Here is a 19,529-nt window from a genome sequence, read left to right as displayed (position 1 = left end):
GCTCCCAATCAAACTCCTTTAATAAATCACCTTTCAACAATGGAAAAATGGACTAGGAGGTTGCTTTGGTAACTCCAATTGTCAGTAGCTTTCTCACAACACATTTTAGGTTTCAAGTTCTTCAGTGACTACCTAGTGCTTTATAAATATGTTTTTTTAAGTGTATATTTTTCCTGCGATTGGCAGGCGAGGTAGTGGCATGCGGGTCCCAGCTCCTTAGCTTGGTGAATTCTTTTGACAGGAAAGATGAGGCGCACCACTGGATCTTCTAACTTTGCTTATAAAGAGATTCAGCTCCTCTATCTATCAATGAGCCTCTGACTAATCTCCAAGCAGTTTAATTAACTATCTGTCATTTTTTCCCCCAGGCTAATGAAAAATTCAGCTTCTCTGGACTGGTACCACTTTGAAATGATGTTGCAAGCAATCAAACTTCTGATTTAAAAACCGCAGTGGGCCAGATTCTCTCAAGACCTAGACTGTTCCCCACCTCTGGGCCAGGCCCCTCTGAAAGCTGCATTAACTTTATTGAGCTCCAGGGACATTAGACGCAGAACTCAATTTCACCAACCTAGTTGTACCAAGGAATTTGGTTCCTTTATGTCGTTAGAAAGGGAACTTTAATTTTAACACCTGTGGTGACGCCACACGTGCTCTGGTGAAATTTCTTCTCTAAATTGGGAGCTCCTGCCTTCCAGGGTCACTGTGACCTGATAGAGGCCAGTGACCTTCACCAAGGTTTCTGCAGAAGTATGATCAGAATATGGGTCGACGATCATACGACTCATGAACTGAATGACCTTTCCCTGAATTTCTGGCATGGTCAATGGGGAAAACGTAACCTCGGTTTTTAAGATTGAATTTGTTCTGTTCTTGCAGTGCTGTGTCTTAGCAGATGCATTTTAAAATGTAAGTTATCAGAATAGCCAGAGAACAAGACTTCCTGAGCTAAGAAGGAAAGTCGGTTTTGCTTCAAAGGCATCAACAGCCATCAGGGAAATACGATTTAGGGATAAATTGAGTTTAACTCTAAAATTTGACTCAGAGGGATGAATGCTCCTCTAATTTCCTCTCTTCCTGCTCTAACGAATTTTTGTTCAGGTCTTTTTTTGCGGTACGCGGACCTCTCACTGTTGTGGCCTCTCCCGTTGCAGAGCACAGGCTCCGGACGCGCAGGCTCAGCGGCCATGGCTCACGGGCCCAGCCACTCCGCGGCATGTGGGATATTCCCGGACCGGGGCACGAACCCGCGTCCCCTGCATCAGCAGGCGGACTCTCAACCACTATGCCACCAGGGAAGCCCCTGTTCAGGTCTGAGGACCAGCAGTTACCAGGAAATATCCATACTTCCTTCTCTGCTTGTCGCACTAGATCCCCTGTTCCTTAACATCAACACTTCCCCCTAGAGGAGGAAAGAAGGTCTCGAGGACCTGCTGTAGCTCAGTCCTCTCCCCAGCTGGGTGCAGGAAGAGGGACTCAAGGCCGAGGGCCCCTGAGAGCAGAATCCTCCTCCAAGAGGCTCCACCCAGGCTCTGTTGAAGTAATGTCCACAATTTCAGCCCATCCCACTTCCCTTCTGGTGCTTCCTGAGGCCCCGCCTGAGAGTGAGGGAAGGGGTTCCTTTTTCCCATTTATTCTATGTCAGCTTCCCTGACATTGCCTTTGAGAAATCCCGTCTCCCAGCCAAACGGCAAGTGTGTTTTAAAAGCTTCTGAAGTTCAGTTTGTGGATGATTGCTCTCCGTTTCTGGGTGAGAGGAGCTGACATTTTAAAAGAGCTAATTACAGAGAGAGTCAGCAAGCGAATGAAAGGGAGGCAGAGTAAAAGACACGAGAGCCAGCGACACCATCCTCTTAATGTGTGTCTCCAGGAGACTGAAGTGTTGCCCTGTTTCTGACTGTAGAAAAGGAATTTCTGACATATCGACACTATTCTTATTTTCAGAAATAAGTATTTAAAGATTGGATGTTTCTAGCATGGCTCATTAGAAAGAACACGGTAGCACACACGAATGGCTGCCTTTCTCTTAGTGTCAGGAACTGGGAAGCATCTTTCTTGCAAACTCACAAGTTAGCCTGCCATCGTTTTGTAGATGCTGGCAGAAGACAGGAGACTCGAGGGTCAGAGACAACGCACTGCGTTCTTCACGGTGCAGCAGGCGGCATGAGCGTCAGTCCTCCTTGGTTTCTTTGGTCCCCAGGGTCCCATGGGGGCCACGTGGAGCAGCTCAGGTGGATGCTGCCTATGCAGTGAGTTTGCATCACAGCCAAGGAGCCCTGACTTTAGGAAATCCCGAAGTTTCAAAAGGGCTGCTAGCAAACCTGCTTAACTTTTGTCCTGGGGAGAGACATTGGCTTTATTATCCTGGTCAGGAAACAAATCTACTCTCTGTTCTGGAGGAAGACATTCTATCCTCCGAGACTGTTTGCTATACACACATCCTTTAAAAGGTACGAACAAAGCTGACAGTGCCTCTTGTTCAGAAGACAAGCAGAAATGGGAGAGACCCATGGAGAATCCTGCCCGACAGCTAGACAATCCCCCACCCTTTTCCTTGTGAGCCGACCTGATTTTGCCCAGGAAACTATGTGCTTCCATACAACTTCATGCTTCAGGTATGGATGACCCTACCCCAGGCCCAGAGGGTGTATCTGGATTCATCTAAGTCAAACATGAGAATTCTGAGCTCTCTGCCAGCAACCCACTTAAGATGGGAGGTATCATTTCCTTCTGGCCAGTAAGACATGAGGGGGAGTCTTTGGAAGGAAAATTAATTAATTGGTAAGAGAAGAGACAGTCATCCCCTTTTGCTCCTTGGTCTTGGGAGGAGATGTGGTTTGTAGTGTTGGTGGAGTCAGACACACTGAGGAGAACAGGGAGGGAAATGGGATGAACCTGGGGCTTAGCTGACATTGTTCAGCCCCTGAATTATTCCTGGAGCCACTTCAAGACTTCTTATGTGAGATATCCCTTATTGCTAAAGCCATCTTCCTTGCAGCTAAAAGCATCTTAACTGATATAGAGAATGGTTTAGCAATCAGTATTTATGAGTTCTAGTCTTCACTTTGCTTTGTCACCTTTTGGGCTCTGTTTATTGGTGTCTGAAAGGAGGATTACATCTATAGTTTCCCAAGAGTTTCTATGTCCAAAATGTGTCTGAAAACACTGATGAGCTCTAAGGTCCCTTCAAATGCGAACATTCTATGATCTAATTTCCAAGAGATTCTAAGAGAAACAATAAATGAAATAGAGCTGGTCTCACTAGTAGTGGTAGATATTGGATCACTACAGGGAGAAAAGAGAGATATTAGAAGAGAAATGCACAAGGTGGCATATGGGCATTAGAAACAAGCATGATGGCAGAGATCACTTTTGATCACATCTGGATCATGACTTCATTTGAGCGACAAAGCAATGAATGGGACAGAACCATGGGCAGCTCTGGAGATATATATATATATATATATTTTTTTTTTTTTCCCCTCCCCTCCTTCAAGTGTAATTCCAGCAGGTGGCACTATTCACTCTCATTCTAGCCATGAGTTTTCGGAAACAAATCACTCCAGGCTTAATGTACTGAGAGACGAATTTAACAACTGACCAGAATAGTAGGCTTTTGGACTCTGGGTTTTCCCAGCAGGTGAGATAACATTCAGACATTAGACTCAAAGCATCAGTTGGAAGCAGCAGAAAAAATTGGCCATTCAACACAGAATAGGTAAAAACACAAGGGAAGGTACACAAAGTGAGCACACTGAGAAGACCAGCTAACACGGCTGCAGTTTTGATGATGATTTGTTTCTTTCATTCTACAGTGAAGTTCAAGGATGGATAGCTTCCAAAGGGCTATTCTGCACCAAATCTCATTTGATCCATACAACAAAACTGGTAATAGGCAGAGCAGATATTTTAGCCTCACTCTACGAGTGGGGAATGTTATGAATTTTCTGCTTTCTTTTTCATGAAGGAAGGGCTAAGTATCCATTAGGAGACAAAAGAATTTAGACAACAGGAAAGGGTATAAGAAGACACAGGGAGGCTGAAAATGAGGTCATTATGGGGACCAGAGAGGTGAGAAACAGGAAGAGGAAGTAAAGAGACCACCTATGATACTGTCCAAGGCCAGGCGCTCCACTGCACACTGGGTGCCATCCCTTCTTATCTGTTCCAGGACGTCCCTCCAGCAATTCCCCCTCCCCTTCTACAGTATCTATAATTTGTCCTCTACTGAATCATTCCACGTGACCGTGTGAACCTACCTCTAATGCTAACCACCACCACCTCCACTACAAAATCCTTCTCTTGTCTTCACATCCCGTTTCTTTGCTCCCTGTTGTTGCAGATTCCTTGAAGGAGCTGCCTGTGTGCTCTGTGTCTGTGTCTGTTCCTCTCAGTCTTTCTGTAACGCCATCACCTTAAGGCTTTCTCTTTCACTACATTGTGAAACTGCTCTCGACTCAGCGCCTAAGCACTTACTGGTCCTTTTACCCAAATAACTCTACGGCTGCTTTTCTATCCCTCTGCACACAGCCCTCATATTAGAAATTCCTTTCCTAAACCTTCTATGTTAAACAGCAACCCCCCACCCCCTTTAGCTGCCTTTGCCCCTTTATCCTAATTTTTCTGGATCTACATAGCACGTATCGCCATCTAGCACAACATATATGTGCTCCTGGACTCATTAAAGCAGACGTATTTTCCATTTTGTTCAGTGCCTAGAACAATGCTTGACACAGAGTAAGCACTCAACAATTTATGAATGAATGAATGAATGAATGAATAGGAACACTCCTGCCATGGAGGCCAATTATCTAGATACTCTGAAAAAAGGAAATCCATGCATTTTCCTAATGCAAACCGTAACTTAAGACACAAGCATATATAAGGAATGCCAGCTTGTATTCTATAAGCATCTTCCCTGAGGGCATACAGTAACTTAATGTATATTCCTCAGTCTGGGAACTTGATACATGAGTCATGTCTGTTTGAAACAAACTGTGCCAAATGTTGTTCCCAAACCTATAACATTTGAGGAACAAAGACTTGTCCAAGATAAACCCAGTAGTGGAGCCAGAAGCAGAATTTTCTCCCATTTCTACATCTCATGCTATTTTCACTCTACTCTTGGGAACAAAGACCTTGAATCAAAATTACATTTCTCAAATTTTGGCCTGCATAAGAAAATGCTAAAGAAACATGCTTAAAATGCACATTTCAAGGCTCCTCTCACTCAGTAAGTTGGGGCAGGACTGTGGAGTTTGTATTTTGCTAATGCCAGGTGACTGATACAAGCGGTCCTGGAATACTATTTATTTTATTTTATTTTAACATCTTTATTGGAGTGTAACTGCTTTACAATGGTGTGTTAGTTTCAGCTTTATAACAAGGTGAATCAGTTATACATATACATATACCCCCATATCTCTTCCCTCGTGTCTCCCTCCCTCCCACCCTCCCTATCCCACCCCTCCAGGTGGTCACAAAGCCCCGAGCTGATCTCCCTGTGCTATGCGGCTGCTTCCCACTGGCTACCTACCTTACGTTTGGTAATGTACATATGTCCATGCCACTCTCTCACTTTGTCCCAGCTTACCCTTCCCCCTCCCCATATCCTCAAGTCCATTCTCTAGTAGGTCTGTGTCTTTATTCCTGTCTTGCCCCTAGGCTCTTCATGACTATTTTTTTTCCATAGATTACAAATACATGTGTTAGCATACGGTATTTGGTTTTCTCTTTCTGACTTACTTCACTCTGTATGACAGACTCTAGGTCCATCTACCTCACTACAAATAACTCAATTTCGTTTCTTTTTATGGCTGAGTAATATTCATTGTATATGTGTGCCACATCTTCTTTATCTATTCATCTGTTGATGGACACTTAGGTTGCTTCCATGTCCTGGCTATTGTAAACAGAGCTGCAATGAACATACTGGTACATGACTCTTTTTGAATTATGGTTTTCTCAGGGTATATGCCCAGTAGCAGGATTGCTGGGTCGTATGGTAGTTCTGTTTTTAGTTTTTTAAGGAACCTCCATCCATACTGTTCTCCATAGTGGCTGTATCAATTTACATGGAATACTACTTTAAACACTAGGGTTGCCAAGTTTCATTCTAGTAGGAAGGCCCTAGGAATCTTTTGCTTCCTTGTCGTCAAGAGATTTTCAAACTGTGTAGTGAAGAGTTTAACCTTTTCCAAGGAGGGGTCTGGACTTTGCCCTTGGCTTTGGGTAGATAATATCTAAAGCCTTGGAGTGTTATGCCGGGTTGGGGTGTCTCTGTGTGCCTGGGGGCCTTGGGTCATGCCAGGCAGTCTAACAATGTGATTTAGGGTAGAGGCTGGCCTTACCAGATAGTATTTGGGGTAGGAACCTCATCAAACAGTATTTGGGGTAGGGGCTGACCACTCCAGCTAGACCAATGATGTGATGTAGGGTAGGGGTTTGGCTCACACAGTTCAGCCCCTGGAGGGGCTGGAAACCAAGGGTGGCCACATGGGCAGTGGACCATTCCTAAATAAAGGAGTCTGAATAAAGACCCTAAACACTGAGGCTCAGGGGAGCTGCCCTGGTTGGCAGTACCCCATGCATACTGGCACAGTCAGTTCCGGGAAAGTAAGGTGTCCGTGACTCTATAGGAAGCGCACACCTGGGGGCTTGGTACCTGGGGCTTCTCCTGGTCTCTGCCCTCTGTGCTCTTCTCTTGTCTGATTCTAATCTGCATTCTTTCCTTGTCATAGCCATAACCACGAGTAGAGCAGCCTTTGATGAGCTCTGTGAGTCCTTTTAGAGAATCATTGAAAATGAGGGTTGTTTTGGGGGACCCTCAAAACAATTGTGTGAAATTTTGTGTGAGCTGTGGTCCTTCCAAGTTTGCAGCTGGTCTAATTCTCTGCAAAAATAATCACTTTGCTTTTGAGGCATGTAATCAAGTCCAACAGTGTTCAGACTGAAAGATGTACAAAAATGAAGTCCAACTTCCAAGCTCACCTTCACTGCCTAGGTAAGGAAATTGAGTCTGTAAGACGCTAACATCCAGTTATAACTAAGCATTGAGCTTCTGTTTTTCTAACTGTGCTGTACTGCTTTTCATATTATGCAGGACATTTTTTAAAAATCCTATTTTTCTCTACTATAGTCTTAGTTTGTGAGTATGGAAAGTTTTAGAGCCAATATGCATATTCACATCCAAAATCTCAGTGTTAAACACATCTGAAGATGAACATTGGCAAGGAGAAAATTTATTTGAAGTCTTTTGGAAGTTCTTCAAGGAAATGCCTGGAGCTTAACAATCAATGCTATGAACTCATTTTTAAATCTCTCGTATGTTGATAACCTCCTGAGTATGAGAAGTATTTCTCTTTATGTATTTTTGCCTTTAAGCTTTTTGTTATAGTTAAAAAAATAACTTCACAAACAAAGGCATCCACAGAGAAAAGGAAGCAAAAGGGAGTTACCACTGGCCACGAGAAAACAGAGAGCTGTCTTTGAAAGGCAAAGCCTTTTTCTAATTTTAGTTTTCTCCATGCGTTTAACTACCTTCTGAGAATAACTTCTTGAATATCAATGGACCTATATGATTCAAAAAGGAAAAAGACAACAAGCTTTCCGAAAGGACATGTGACTTGAAACAGCACCTGTCCTCAGTAAGGGACATGCAGTCAGGGTTCAAATACCCCCATGTTTGGAATCAGTGGGGACTTGTGTGCTGGGCAGAGAGTGCCAGTTTGGAAGAATAAATGAAAGTCCCAGATGGTGACTGTGAGGACAGAGTATTTGTGATAAAAGGAAATGCTGAAGCTGCAGGAGAAAAACCTCGAAACTGGATGCCTAAGGATTCTCCTGAGATGGAGAGGAGAATGGACCGAGGAGGCAATGGATGTAGAAGAAGCTTTTCTCTTGACCAAGGTCAGGTTGTGCAGCAAAATGAAAAACATTCATTGGAGGACATGTGCTTGGTGGAGGACCGGGGTGATTTATGGGGCTCGTTTCAGGTGATGTTCGTTGAGATACCTGGCTGTGGAGAGTTCAAGGCGAATGGAGTGTGGGATTTGAGGGCCAAAGGAGGTAATACAACTGGGTGCTGAAACAGCTTGAAGTGGAAAACAGCTCACAGGTGTTAGCATGGACCACGCTGAAGCTTACAAGGAGACAACATACCCGTCAATTAGTTAATTGTAATTTATAAATGACTGAGCTATGGATGGCTGTGCTTATGGGGACACACCATGAGTAAAAGCCAAAGACCCAAGGAGAAAAGGAAAAGCCTTTGGAAGGTGCATGCCTGCTGCCAGAGCTGTGAACACGCCTGTCAGAAGGAAAGCAGACTGTCTCCTGGCGGCCGCAGACTGTTTCAGCCCAGACTACAGGTCATCCCCCAGACACCGTTTCTTTCTCTCTGTTCTACAGCACATTGTTTCCTTTCTAGCAGATTCTTTCAATGCCAGCTTGGTATGACTTCAGACAAGACCTCTCTAATGAGGAAAGAAGTACCAAACGACAAGTCTATGTTCTACATGCTATGAACTCGGAATATAAAAACAGATTTATTCTGTTTTCCATTACAACACCAGATGCGCTTCAACTACAGTATGTGCAGTAGCAGGCAGATAGTGGAGAAAAAGTGAAACCATGCCACGGGGTCGGCAGGGATGTTATCTAAATGGGAACGCAGAGAGAAATGAAAGGAGAGGAGAATCACTCTCTTTCTACATAACAACTTTCTTAAAGTGTGAAAGACCTGCAAAAGCTCCTTGGAATCTTTGCAAAAGATCTAAATTATCTTAACAGTTTTTCTCTAGCTACAATTACTTCAGTTTGTTCTTCTATTTAGTAATGAATATCAGAAATGAGGAATCTTAGGGTCGAATATTAAAAATACAGGATCTTAGAATCTCAAGGTTGAAATTATCCTTGGAGAAATGCCCAATTAACATTGTGGAAGAGTAATAGACCCTTCAGGTCATGTATTTCCACCTCCGGAAAATGACAGGACACAACTTCACAGTGTCCCTTGGGGTTGGGCCAACCAGCTTCTACTTGAAGCATCCCATGGGAATGGATAATGTTAAATAACAAAAATGCATCACATCAAGAACTCTTCCTTTTCTCTAATTTTGGTTATAACAGCTGAAAAGACAACTCCCTTGATTATACTGCATAAACAAATATTTTGCCTCCGTAAAGACTGTATATATAAAACATGTGAGAACATTTTAAAGGGCCAATTTGTACAAAGTACAGACAAGCATGTTTACTTTTTTCATTGTTTGATGAAGGAATGGATCATGGTTTCTGTCTAAAGAGCTCCTTTGAGAGAACAGTTGTGGGTAGGCTTGAGCTACGTGCCAGCCTCTGCCTCAGTTGCTTTGACAACAAGGTGAGTGAATGGAAGAGCTCTGGGAATAGGTCATCCATTAGGAGCACTGTCCTGCAAGGCACATCCTTGCGTGGCCTTCCCCAGTGAGGTCTTCCACTTTCATCATTTTAGCCTGCCCTGCTGCTCCATGCTGGGTATGTGAGAAAGTCTTAAACAGCAATAGTGTGCTCCATACGTTAGGTAAGTAGTGGTATGATGGTCTGAGAATTAGTAACAGGAAGCCTGTAGAGCAGATTGTGTGAAAATCTGCCTTTTAAAAGTTAAGCCCAACAATAAGGAATAACTGGTTAAATGGAGAACTTGGCAATTGAGACACCGTATTTCCCAATTTTTTTTAAACCATGCTCCCATTTGTTGACATAATAATCATAATTATCACCTCCCCATGTTGTTATGCCCAGATGTAGGAGGCTGATGGGCAATACAACAAAGCCCTGAAGATCTCAGAGAAACATCCTACCAGCCAATAAGATTTCTTTTGTGTGTGTGTGTGTTATATTCTGTAGGTTGTATAACAAAACAATAGCTTTCTTGTTTTGTTTTGTAAATATAAAATTATGATCTTCTAAACCATACATGCTCTCTTGAAGATTCTGATACAGTCTGTGCCCTCAGGGGAAAAAAAATCACTGTTGTGGAGTATTAAAAAAATGGACAGGGAAATGTGTTTCTAAAATGTTGTTACTTGAAACAAGTAGGTTACAAACAGTATGTACTGTTATGATCTCCTTCTTGTAAGAAATTATATATAAGCGCATAGAAAAATGTCTGGAAATGTGCACACCGAAAGAGTGGTATTACATACGTTAACATCTGAGCTTACAGCTGATTTTGGGGGTTTATGCTTTGTGCTTCTCTGGATTTGAAAATTATTCAACAATAAACAAACACTATTTGTATAATTTTTACAAGTTACAATCTGATCATTTTCACTTCTTTTGCAAAGGTTGGTGACATTTTAAGCCACTCTATTCTATAATTTTAACAAGTGTTTAATCAGAGAGATTACTTAATCAAAATGCAAGGAATGAGATTTCATTTAAATACAGAAAATCAGAAGGAATTTAAAACTAGATTGAAACATTCCTCCTTACTTCTTTCCTGTTCTTAAGATACCTGAGAAGATTTTTTAAAAAAGAGAGTAGTCAAATTTTACCATAAAATAATTGTGAACAAGATGTGAGGTTTTTTTCCGTATTAAAAATGGCACCAGATAATAAGGTCACGCTATTTCTCAAAGTAAAATCCTCGCAGGTCTGAAGTGCCGGCATGTTCCGCTGTTGAAATTAATGTCTACAGGAATCAGAATGCAAGATGGGCATATTCAGTGCCATAATTACACTTGACAGATACACACTGTTTCTATTATTCATCGGCTCTGGCTGCACTTACCCAGGAAGACCCTGTAGAATACGAAACCTCAAGCCCTCTTCGTGAGAACTCATTTGGCATTCTCAGCAGTTCTCATCAGAGGAATCAAATTCAGAGATGCAGAAAACCAGATCTGATCCTTTTAACACTATCCACAAAGGCAAGTAAAATGAGTAATTTCCTAAGAGGCCTTTGGTCCAGCTGGCTTTCTTTTGTCCAACTCTTAATACAGATATGTCGGTGGGTCATTACTTTAATGAGAAATGTCTTCTAACCAGTCCCTGGGCTTTAACTGTATTCTTTTCAATTCCTCAAATGCTCCATGATCTTTCTCCTTTACTTGTTGACTGGAAAAATGTCTTTATCTCATTTATTTGCCTGTCGCCCTTCGAAGCAAATCAGATGCTGCATCTTCTGGAAACCTACCTTGATGTCTTTGGACAAGGTGAAAGCTTACTCTTTCTCGGGCCAGAGTACCTGTGACTGCTAACTTCTCATGAAAAGCTTGTCTTCTCCTTCCCACAGCGACCCCTGAAAAGTTGCCAGGCATCCAGGAGCTGCATTTCCTGGTCCCTGGACATCTAGGTGTAGTCGTATGCCTAGTTACCACCAACCGAATGAGAACAAAAGGAGTGTGTGTCTCTTCTGGACCAATGTGGGTAAGAAGAGAGAATGCTTCTCACCTCCCTCCTTCTCTCTGCCAACTGGTTTAGAAACTCCCAGGCTCTAGGAGATGGTGGAACCACAACACAAAAGGAGCCTTGATCTCAAATCACTGTATAGAAGGACTTCATGGAACAGAGCCTGCAGATGACACTGCCATACAGTCACTGAAACCTGGGGTTTTATTTGTTACAGCAGCTTAACTTAGTCCTAAACAAGAAAACTTCTTATTCCTAAATCTCTTACGACCTCATCATATTTAAAATATTTATTCATAAGATTAAAAAATATAACCAAAGTATCTTCTTCCTCAGACCACTGGAATTTTGAAAGGATAAATTACATCATAATGGTCTTATTCTAGTTTCAATACCCAGCTCTGTATCACAACATTGCCATAGTTACAAAATATGTAGGTTATGTGATATTTGAATGAATTAATGGAATTCTATAATTCATAAAACCGTAAAGTTTTAGAGCAAAGGGAAGTGTCTGGGAGCCACATGGGAGGCTTTAGACCGTGATGCTCTGGATGTCTGAGCCATCTCCTTTACTAACCCCACCAAGCCAAGCTCCCAAAGAAAGGAGACGCAGGGCTGCACCTTGACTATCATAAAGGTGAACAAAACCTTTTCCTATTGAGAAGTCTGTCTAGGACAAGCGTGACATTCAGAGATATGGGAAGAAATTCCCTTTGTTCTTCAACATTTCTGTTCTACACTGAATGGACTTCAGATCCCAGAACCCTCAGGCTGGCTCATGCAGCTCTATTTTCAGCCGCACTTAAGATACAGACAAACAGCAAAGCTCCTCATGGTTAGCTGTGGAATATGAGTGCCATTTACAATGTTATGTATATAGGAAGATACACTCCAGGACCTGAACGACAGGCTCGGAAACTCCTATAACACAGTCCCTTTGTAAGTCGGGAAGTAGCTAAACTGGAAAATTAAACAAAAAAACCCATGAATGTCATAGGGATGGAAACAGGTCTTCTTTTCTTAAAGTATCTAATAAAAATATATTCCAGCTATGACCCTAGTCCTCTGTTAGACTTCATGTAAGTGTTTATGTTTCTCCCTGTCTCCTCAAATTTCCTATCTTGATTGCTATTAAAAATTACCTTTTGTAATTTGAGCAAAATGTGTCTTGAAGAAGATAACTCCCAGAACTCCTCACTTGTAAAAAACTGCTCTTGTACGGTTTCCAGCTGACATCTAGTTGGCCAATGTTTCGTCACATGGCTTTAATTTAGGTGTTTGATGACTTGTAAGAGCCTAGCGTTGTTGTATTTACAGTTACCTTCGGCCCTTTGAGATATTTCTGGTTTTGAGCTATTTCAACTAATCGTTCCCAGTCACTCACTATATTTAAATGAAGCTCTGCTCCCTGATTTATTGTATCTTCTTTTCTAGCCAGCTTTGAATTAACTGGTCCCAAGTGTCGTCCTTAGTTGGATCAATTCTCCAGTGCTGGTGACAAGCACTAACCAGTGATGGCACCAACTCTTCCCTCCTGAAGCATTTGTTTTTATAAAATATCAAGTCTGCAGAGACGCTGGCAGCATCTAGAATGGCAGAGGTAAGGTCTCTAACCTTCTTATAACTCCACACATGTATTTCCAGTTTTTCTCACTAGTCCATGTGTTTATTACTGCCACAATAGCACTCTTTCTCCCAGCTCTGTCTCAGATCAGGATGCATGGATCCAAGCTTCTTTAATCTCTTCTCCTCTTAGGATGCTCATTCTCTTCCAGCTGGCCACAGGCAGGCTGATTCTAGTAGCTGGTCTTTTTGACACTTTAACACGCCATCTCTTTGAAGGGCAAGATTTTGTGGACTATCACACACAATAAATAATGCAGAAAATGTTAGAATCAAAGGGAATGAGATAGAAGAGAAATTCTGCCAGAAAAAAACCTCTAAGAAACTTCAGCATTTCTCTATAGAAATGACACACAACGCATACTCTTCAGACAAACACTATGTGAAGATGCTCTTTAATGAGGACGCCTATTATTTTCCAGGCAATGCACCAAATTAATTGTCTTGTAGGAATGTGGTTTTTTTAGGAAAATGAAAGGCTTCTCTTTTATTTATGTTTTATATTTTAAACCCAGATGCAGTAAAAATGTCTTTTGTGTGGGCTGGATTTCAATAGGAAGATGGTCTTCTAGATGTCTCTGGAGTGTAGAGAAGGAATGGCAGGAACACAAACTCTGCAGAGAGAAGTGACGCCATCTGGCCAGCTTAAGAGGCATCCCCAACTCCTTCTAGAAATTTCCAAATCAGCTGACACGGGTGGATCAGTAATATCTAAGGTAACTTGGGCAACTTTTCATATCAGGAGGACATCGTACTCTAAAGACTATTCTTTTAACTCTAGGGCACCTATGCCATATACTCAAATAACTGTCCCTTTAGTAAGACTGGCAAAAATATCTGGGTCACTCAATTTGACTTTACCAATTGTCTCTATATCTTTTAATACTTAAAATGCACACAGCTAATATATTAAATAGCTTTAATATAGCACAACTTTCACCTTTATTTGCATCTCTGAAATTTTTTGCTCCACAATTGAAATTGAAAAGTTTAAATCAGACACTAGAAAAAAAATTTTAAGAATCACAATAGTGTTGCTATGCAGGTTTAAAATTTTTTAAGGCAGTAATTTTTTCTTATGTATTGTAATGACCAAGCCAGAATCATTCTTTAGACTCTGAAATCTTTAATACAAATTGAACTCATAGACTTGCCAAGTAGCAGAAACACTAAAATTCTTCCTAAATCTATGTGGATAACTTAAGATGGCTTGGATAGTTAAAAGGAAAAATCCAGGTGCTACCACCTGATCTGTATTAGTAAGCAATCACAATATTTATGAAAGAAAAAACACCCTAAATAACATCCCTATGGCACAAGAGGCTGGTTAAGCGGAATTAGGCATTCCTCACGTCTGTACAAGTGAAGCTCTTTTAATATAAAAGTTGTTCCAATTCTGAAACAGTGGAAGATAAATTGCCATTAGTTTATTTCTTCTGATTCATCACAGTTTCTATATATTGCTGAATATTCTCTTCTGTGACGTTCTTGAGCATGTGTATTACAGAAGGCGGCATCTCAGAAAATGAAAGTTTTTCCTTAATACCCTTCTCCAAGATTAGCAGGACATTGGACTGCTACCGCCACATTTTTGTGGAGCTATGTGCGTTAAATGCAAATATGTTCTCCATGTCATCCTGATATCTGAAAAAGCTCAAGCTTTGTCAATACGGAAGCTTATGCTAAGGTATCGCAACAGTTTCTGGTTGCTTCTCCTGAATGTTTCCTAGGCAGTGAACATCCCCTTCAAAAACTTTGCACTGTGTAAGCTCTTTCAAATTGTTAAACAAAAATGAAAATGCTATGGTCACTATTTATCATCAAACGCTTCCAAATACTTCCTCTGATCACAGTTCACCTTGAGGAAAACCTACCCATCAGCCATGCAACACCCTTCCCCAGGGGCCCATGTCTTGGGGTCAGGAGGGCAGCTGGGAGTACCCTTGACCTCAGTGCTTCTTCTGTTCTATGGCACCAGAGCCTTCACTCAGCGATGCGTCTTCCTGTGACATTCCCTCTCCCAGGCTTATTGCTGCCATCATTGAACCCGAGGACCGTAACGCTTGGCTCACAGGCTCCCTGTCCACTGCGCCCCTTGCCATGGCTACTAGGGACCTCAGCAGTGATGGGGATGACCAGCCAACACTAGCCTCCAGTTCCCTGACTGTCTCCATAGCCTTTTCATACAACCCAGAAGCCCATGTGCATGGCCAGACGATGCATCGTAGACCTTCTTACCATCCAAACTGCTTTCCTGTGAAATCTTGAATTCCAAAATTTCACCAACCATGATCTGTCCTTCCACCTTTCAATGTGTCATCATTTTTATCACTGGCCCCCTGATCATGGTTATCTCCTTTTCCACCTAGATTTTCCATAGTTCTCCATTAGACTAGCACCTCATTCATTCATTTCATTCTCTCAACAAATGCTTACTCGGCACCTCCACGTGCCAGGCAGTGCTGCGGCCCTGGACATACCATGGTGCACAGTGTTCCACAGCCCTTGCCACGTCAATGGACCACGGACCTCACACATCTGCGATATATCCACGCATCTACACTGTAGTTTCCTCCTTTGGCATCCAGAGCCTAAAACGTTCTTTCCCATTTATTTTTTATTTTTATTTTATTTTTTTGTGGTATGCGGGCCTCTCACTGTTGTGGCCTCTCCCGTTGCGGAGCACAGGCTCCGGACGCGCAGGCTCAGCGGCCATGGCTCCCGGGCCCAGCCGCTCCGCGGCATGTGGGATCTTCCCGGACCGGGGCACGAACCCATGTCTCCTGCATCAGCAGGCGGACTCTCAACCACTGCGCTACCAGGGAAGCCCTTCCCATTTATTTTGAGGCTCAGTTAAAATGATATAATTTCCAAAGAACCTTTTCTTATTCTCCAATCAGAAGTAATTATCGCCTCATCTGGGTCACCACAGTGTATTCCTCTAATATTTATTTCATCTTATCCAAAATATTGTTTCATATGCTAGTCTCTCCCACTAGGTTGTGTGGGACTCTGAGATGGGGACATGTCTTATTCTTCTTGAGTTCCTCTTTGTCACATAACGTAGCAGGTACTCAGTAACTACTGGTTGAAATATTTAGATCGCTGTATATTTAGAATCAGATCTGAGACTTGCCTAAAAATATCTCCACTACCCGTGTCATACTTCCTACTCTAACAATACCAAATGTTTGTAGCTCCTGAGCACCCATCAGGCTCCCCATCCTTATGCTTTTTTTTTAAAATTTTATTTATTTTTGGCTGCATTGGCTTTTCATTGCTGCACGCGGGCTTTCTCTAGTTGCAGTGAGCGGGGGCTACTCTTCGTTGCGCTGCGCAGGCTTCTCATTGTGGTGGCTTCTCTTGCTGTGGAGCATGGGTTCTAGGCATGCGGGCTTTAGTAGTTGCAGCATGCAGGCTCAGTAGTTGCGACACGCGGGCCCTAGAGCACTCAGGTTTCAGTAGTTGTGGCGAGCGGGCTCAGTAGTTGTGGCTTGCGGGCTCAGTAGTTGTGGCTTACGGGCTCTAGAGCACAGGCTCAGTAGTTGTGGCGCATGGGCTTAGTTGCTTGGCAGCATGTGGGATCTTCCCAGACCAGGGATCAAACCTGTGTCCCCTGTACTGGCAGGCAGATTCTTAACCACTGCGCCACCAGGGGAAGTCCCCCCCACCATCCTTATGCTTTTGTTTGCATTGCCCCCTCCTGCTAGAATTCTTTCCCCTACTTCTTCATCTAGCTAACTTCTTTGCCTGTTCTCCACGACCCAACTCAGGTATCACCTCATCTTCCTCTTCATTCCCAGGTTGGGTTATGTATCTCTCCTCTGGACATTTACAATATCTTATGCCTATCCTTGTAATTTATTTATTGTATTTTAATGATCATAATATCTGAAATCAGCTGTATAACCTGTGTGTCCCAGTTTCCTTATCTGTCAAATGTAGATAAAACTTGTCATGAAACCTAAAAACGTTGGTACCTGTAAAAGCTTTAGAACAGTACCTGGCACTTAGGAAGTTCTCAGTTAAAGTTATGAATCCATACTGCTACTAACGTGTTTGTCTCCTTCCGTAGGTGAGGGTGTTGGCTTCTTTTGTCTTCACCTCTGAATCTCCAGGATCCACCCTAGTGCCTCTGACACAGCAGGTGCTCAGTGAGAGGTGGCCTGATGATGGGACCATGGTCATGGTCAAGATGGGACTATCTTGGTCAGAAAAGGGATGCAGAGAAGTCAAGCTGTTCCCTATGGGGAACTCTGAAAAAATAAATGGGTAAACCTATGGTTGTGAGGGAATAGTTTTTAAAGAACGATTCCTCTGCCATCTCAGAAATAACTAACAAAAAATAAGCAAACAAAACAACAGAATCGAAAGTCATTTCTGATTTGGAAATGGACCTGCTTGTCCAAGGTTTATGCTCTCCTCCTTACTTTGATTTATATCTTTCAGCCCCTTCACATGTTCTAATTCTGGGCCTCACTCATTCCCACTTCCTTGGGGACCTCACTCCTTCAGCCAGTCCCTTCTCCCCCATATCTGCAACGTCTTTTTCTTTACTGGATTTTCCTCTTTAATATACATGGGTGCCCAAGTCCCTACCACTTACAACAACAAGAACAATGAACAAAACCACCATCCCCTGATCTCCATATCCACCTCCACTCACTGCAGACACTGTCTTACATTTTGACGGTGACCCCTACGTGTGAGAGCTGATGAGCCCTTTATGTTCTTATTTTAGTGACCTCTCAGTTCAGCGGTATCAAACACTTTTTTTGTTCTTGAAATTCTTTTTTATTTGGTCCCTGGGATATCACTGTCTTCCCACTTCTCTGGCAGCCTTCTGCAAGCTACTTTTCTTGTGGTTTTAAGTGTGGCTTTCATTCCTGGACATCTCCTTTCCTCTCTCTGCACATTTGTTCTGGCAACCCCATCCACGCTGGAGGTACCCAGTACTGATTTCCTAATGATTCTCTAGGTGATGATGATGCTCAAGTTGTGTGTTTCTAACTCAGAGTGCTCTGCTGGGCTCCAGACTTGTATATACAGCACCTTCTAGATGTGTCCACTTGCATAGACACTCCTATATCCAGCAGACGCTCAAACTCAAAATATCCAAAATGCAGTTTGCATTTTGCCTCCAATGCCACACTCCTTAGTGAAAGCTGTTCTACTCGCACAATCATCAAAACCACCACAACCAAATGTTGGCTTCATTCTAGGACCTTCCCTCCCACTTCACCCATACAACCATTTTGTTAGAATCTGTGGAATCTCTCTCCTAAGCATCTCTTGCAGCTATAACCCTTCGTTGTCATCTTCCCCAGCTCCCATTCACTCTGCCACCATCTTCACACCAGCCCCTACCGCCTCTTCTCTGGCTTTTCCATCTTTTCTCTGGTGAATGCAAGTCTGATCATGTTACGTCCCTGTTCACCATAACTTTCAGGGTCAAGACAAGCCAACTCGGCCCCAGCCCAGAGCACATTTTAGTGGTCTGACCACTGCCTGCCCTTTTAGCTGCGGCTCTGCTGCTCCCAGGGCACTGGATGTCCTGCCGAATTGTTCCCTCTGGGGTCCTTGGGTTCAGTCCCCACACCTTCACTCACCGATGTTCTCCTCCTATAATGTTTTTCCTTTCCTGGTCTCCCTTCTTTCTCCACCTTCTTCACCTTCCTGCCTCCTGCCTGTCCATCAAAATTTAATTAAAGTTACACTCTCTGGGAAGCACCCTTGTCATCCCAGTCGGGTTTAAATCTGCCCCCCCCCACCTCCCCTTGGTGCGCTCAGCCACCTCTCTCAATGTCTGTTTTGAGAGGCAGTGCAGTTTGGTGTTAACAGCAATGACTCAGGACAGACAAAAAATGTTTGGGGTCAAACACCAGCGCTGCCACTTCCTCGCTGTGTGACCTTGGCCAGGCAACTTCCACGCCCTGTGCCTTAGTTTCCCCGTAAAGGACAGATGCTAATGGTACTGCCCAGTCCAAAGGGTGGTTAGGAAATTAAGTGAGATGCTCTATGTAAACTCCCTGGAACAGTGCTGGAGTCTGAACAAAGCTGAGCTATTTTTATTGTTATTATAACTACTGATTTACTCTGCTGCTTTCCAAAACAAACAGAAAGATCTTTGAGGGAAAGAAACCATGCTTGACTTAACTATGTTTGACCTAGCACAGCATCTGGGACATGGTAGGTACTCAGTAAATATTCACTGAATGAATGAAAAAATAAAGATAGTAAATGAATGAAATACAGCCTTAAAATTTTACCTTTAAAGTATGTTAGTGGGTAACAGCACTCTAACTTTATCATATATGCGTTTTTACTTGCACATTAAGATGCTGATGGTATCGCATCAACTTAGTGCAACTGACTCACTGTTCTTAGAGTCAAGAATCTCCCACTTCTGACAGAAGGGCGCAATGTCATTAATTAACAGAAATGTTGTTTTGGAAACCACTATGTAGGCATGACCTGTGATAAAATTCCTTTGAGACACATGTAGAGAAACA

General features: G+C 42.8%; 1 protein-coding gene across 3 annotated transcripts in view; it reads right to left on the bottom strand.

Moving 5' to 3' along the window:
• Positions 1-19,529, bottom strand: part of CNTNAP2 (contactin associated protein 2) — a 2,029,937-nt gene that overhangs the window by 239,737 nt on the left and 1,770,671 nt on the right. The gene's annotated exons all lie outside the window — the stretch shown is intronic.

This window comes from Pseudorca crassidens, chromosome 8, assembly GCF_039906515.1.
Source record: "Pseudorca crassidens isolate mPseCra1 chromosome 8, mPseCra1.hap1, whole genome shotgun sequence".
Taxonomy (NCBI): domain Eukaryota; kingdom Metazoa; phylum Chordata; class Mammalia; order Artiodactyla; family Delphinidae; genus Pseudorca; species Pseudorca crassidens.
Note: the sequence above shows the minus strand (reverse complement) of the source record. Positions and strands in the feature narration are given on the sequence as shown.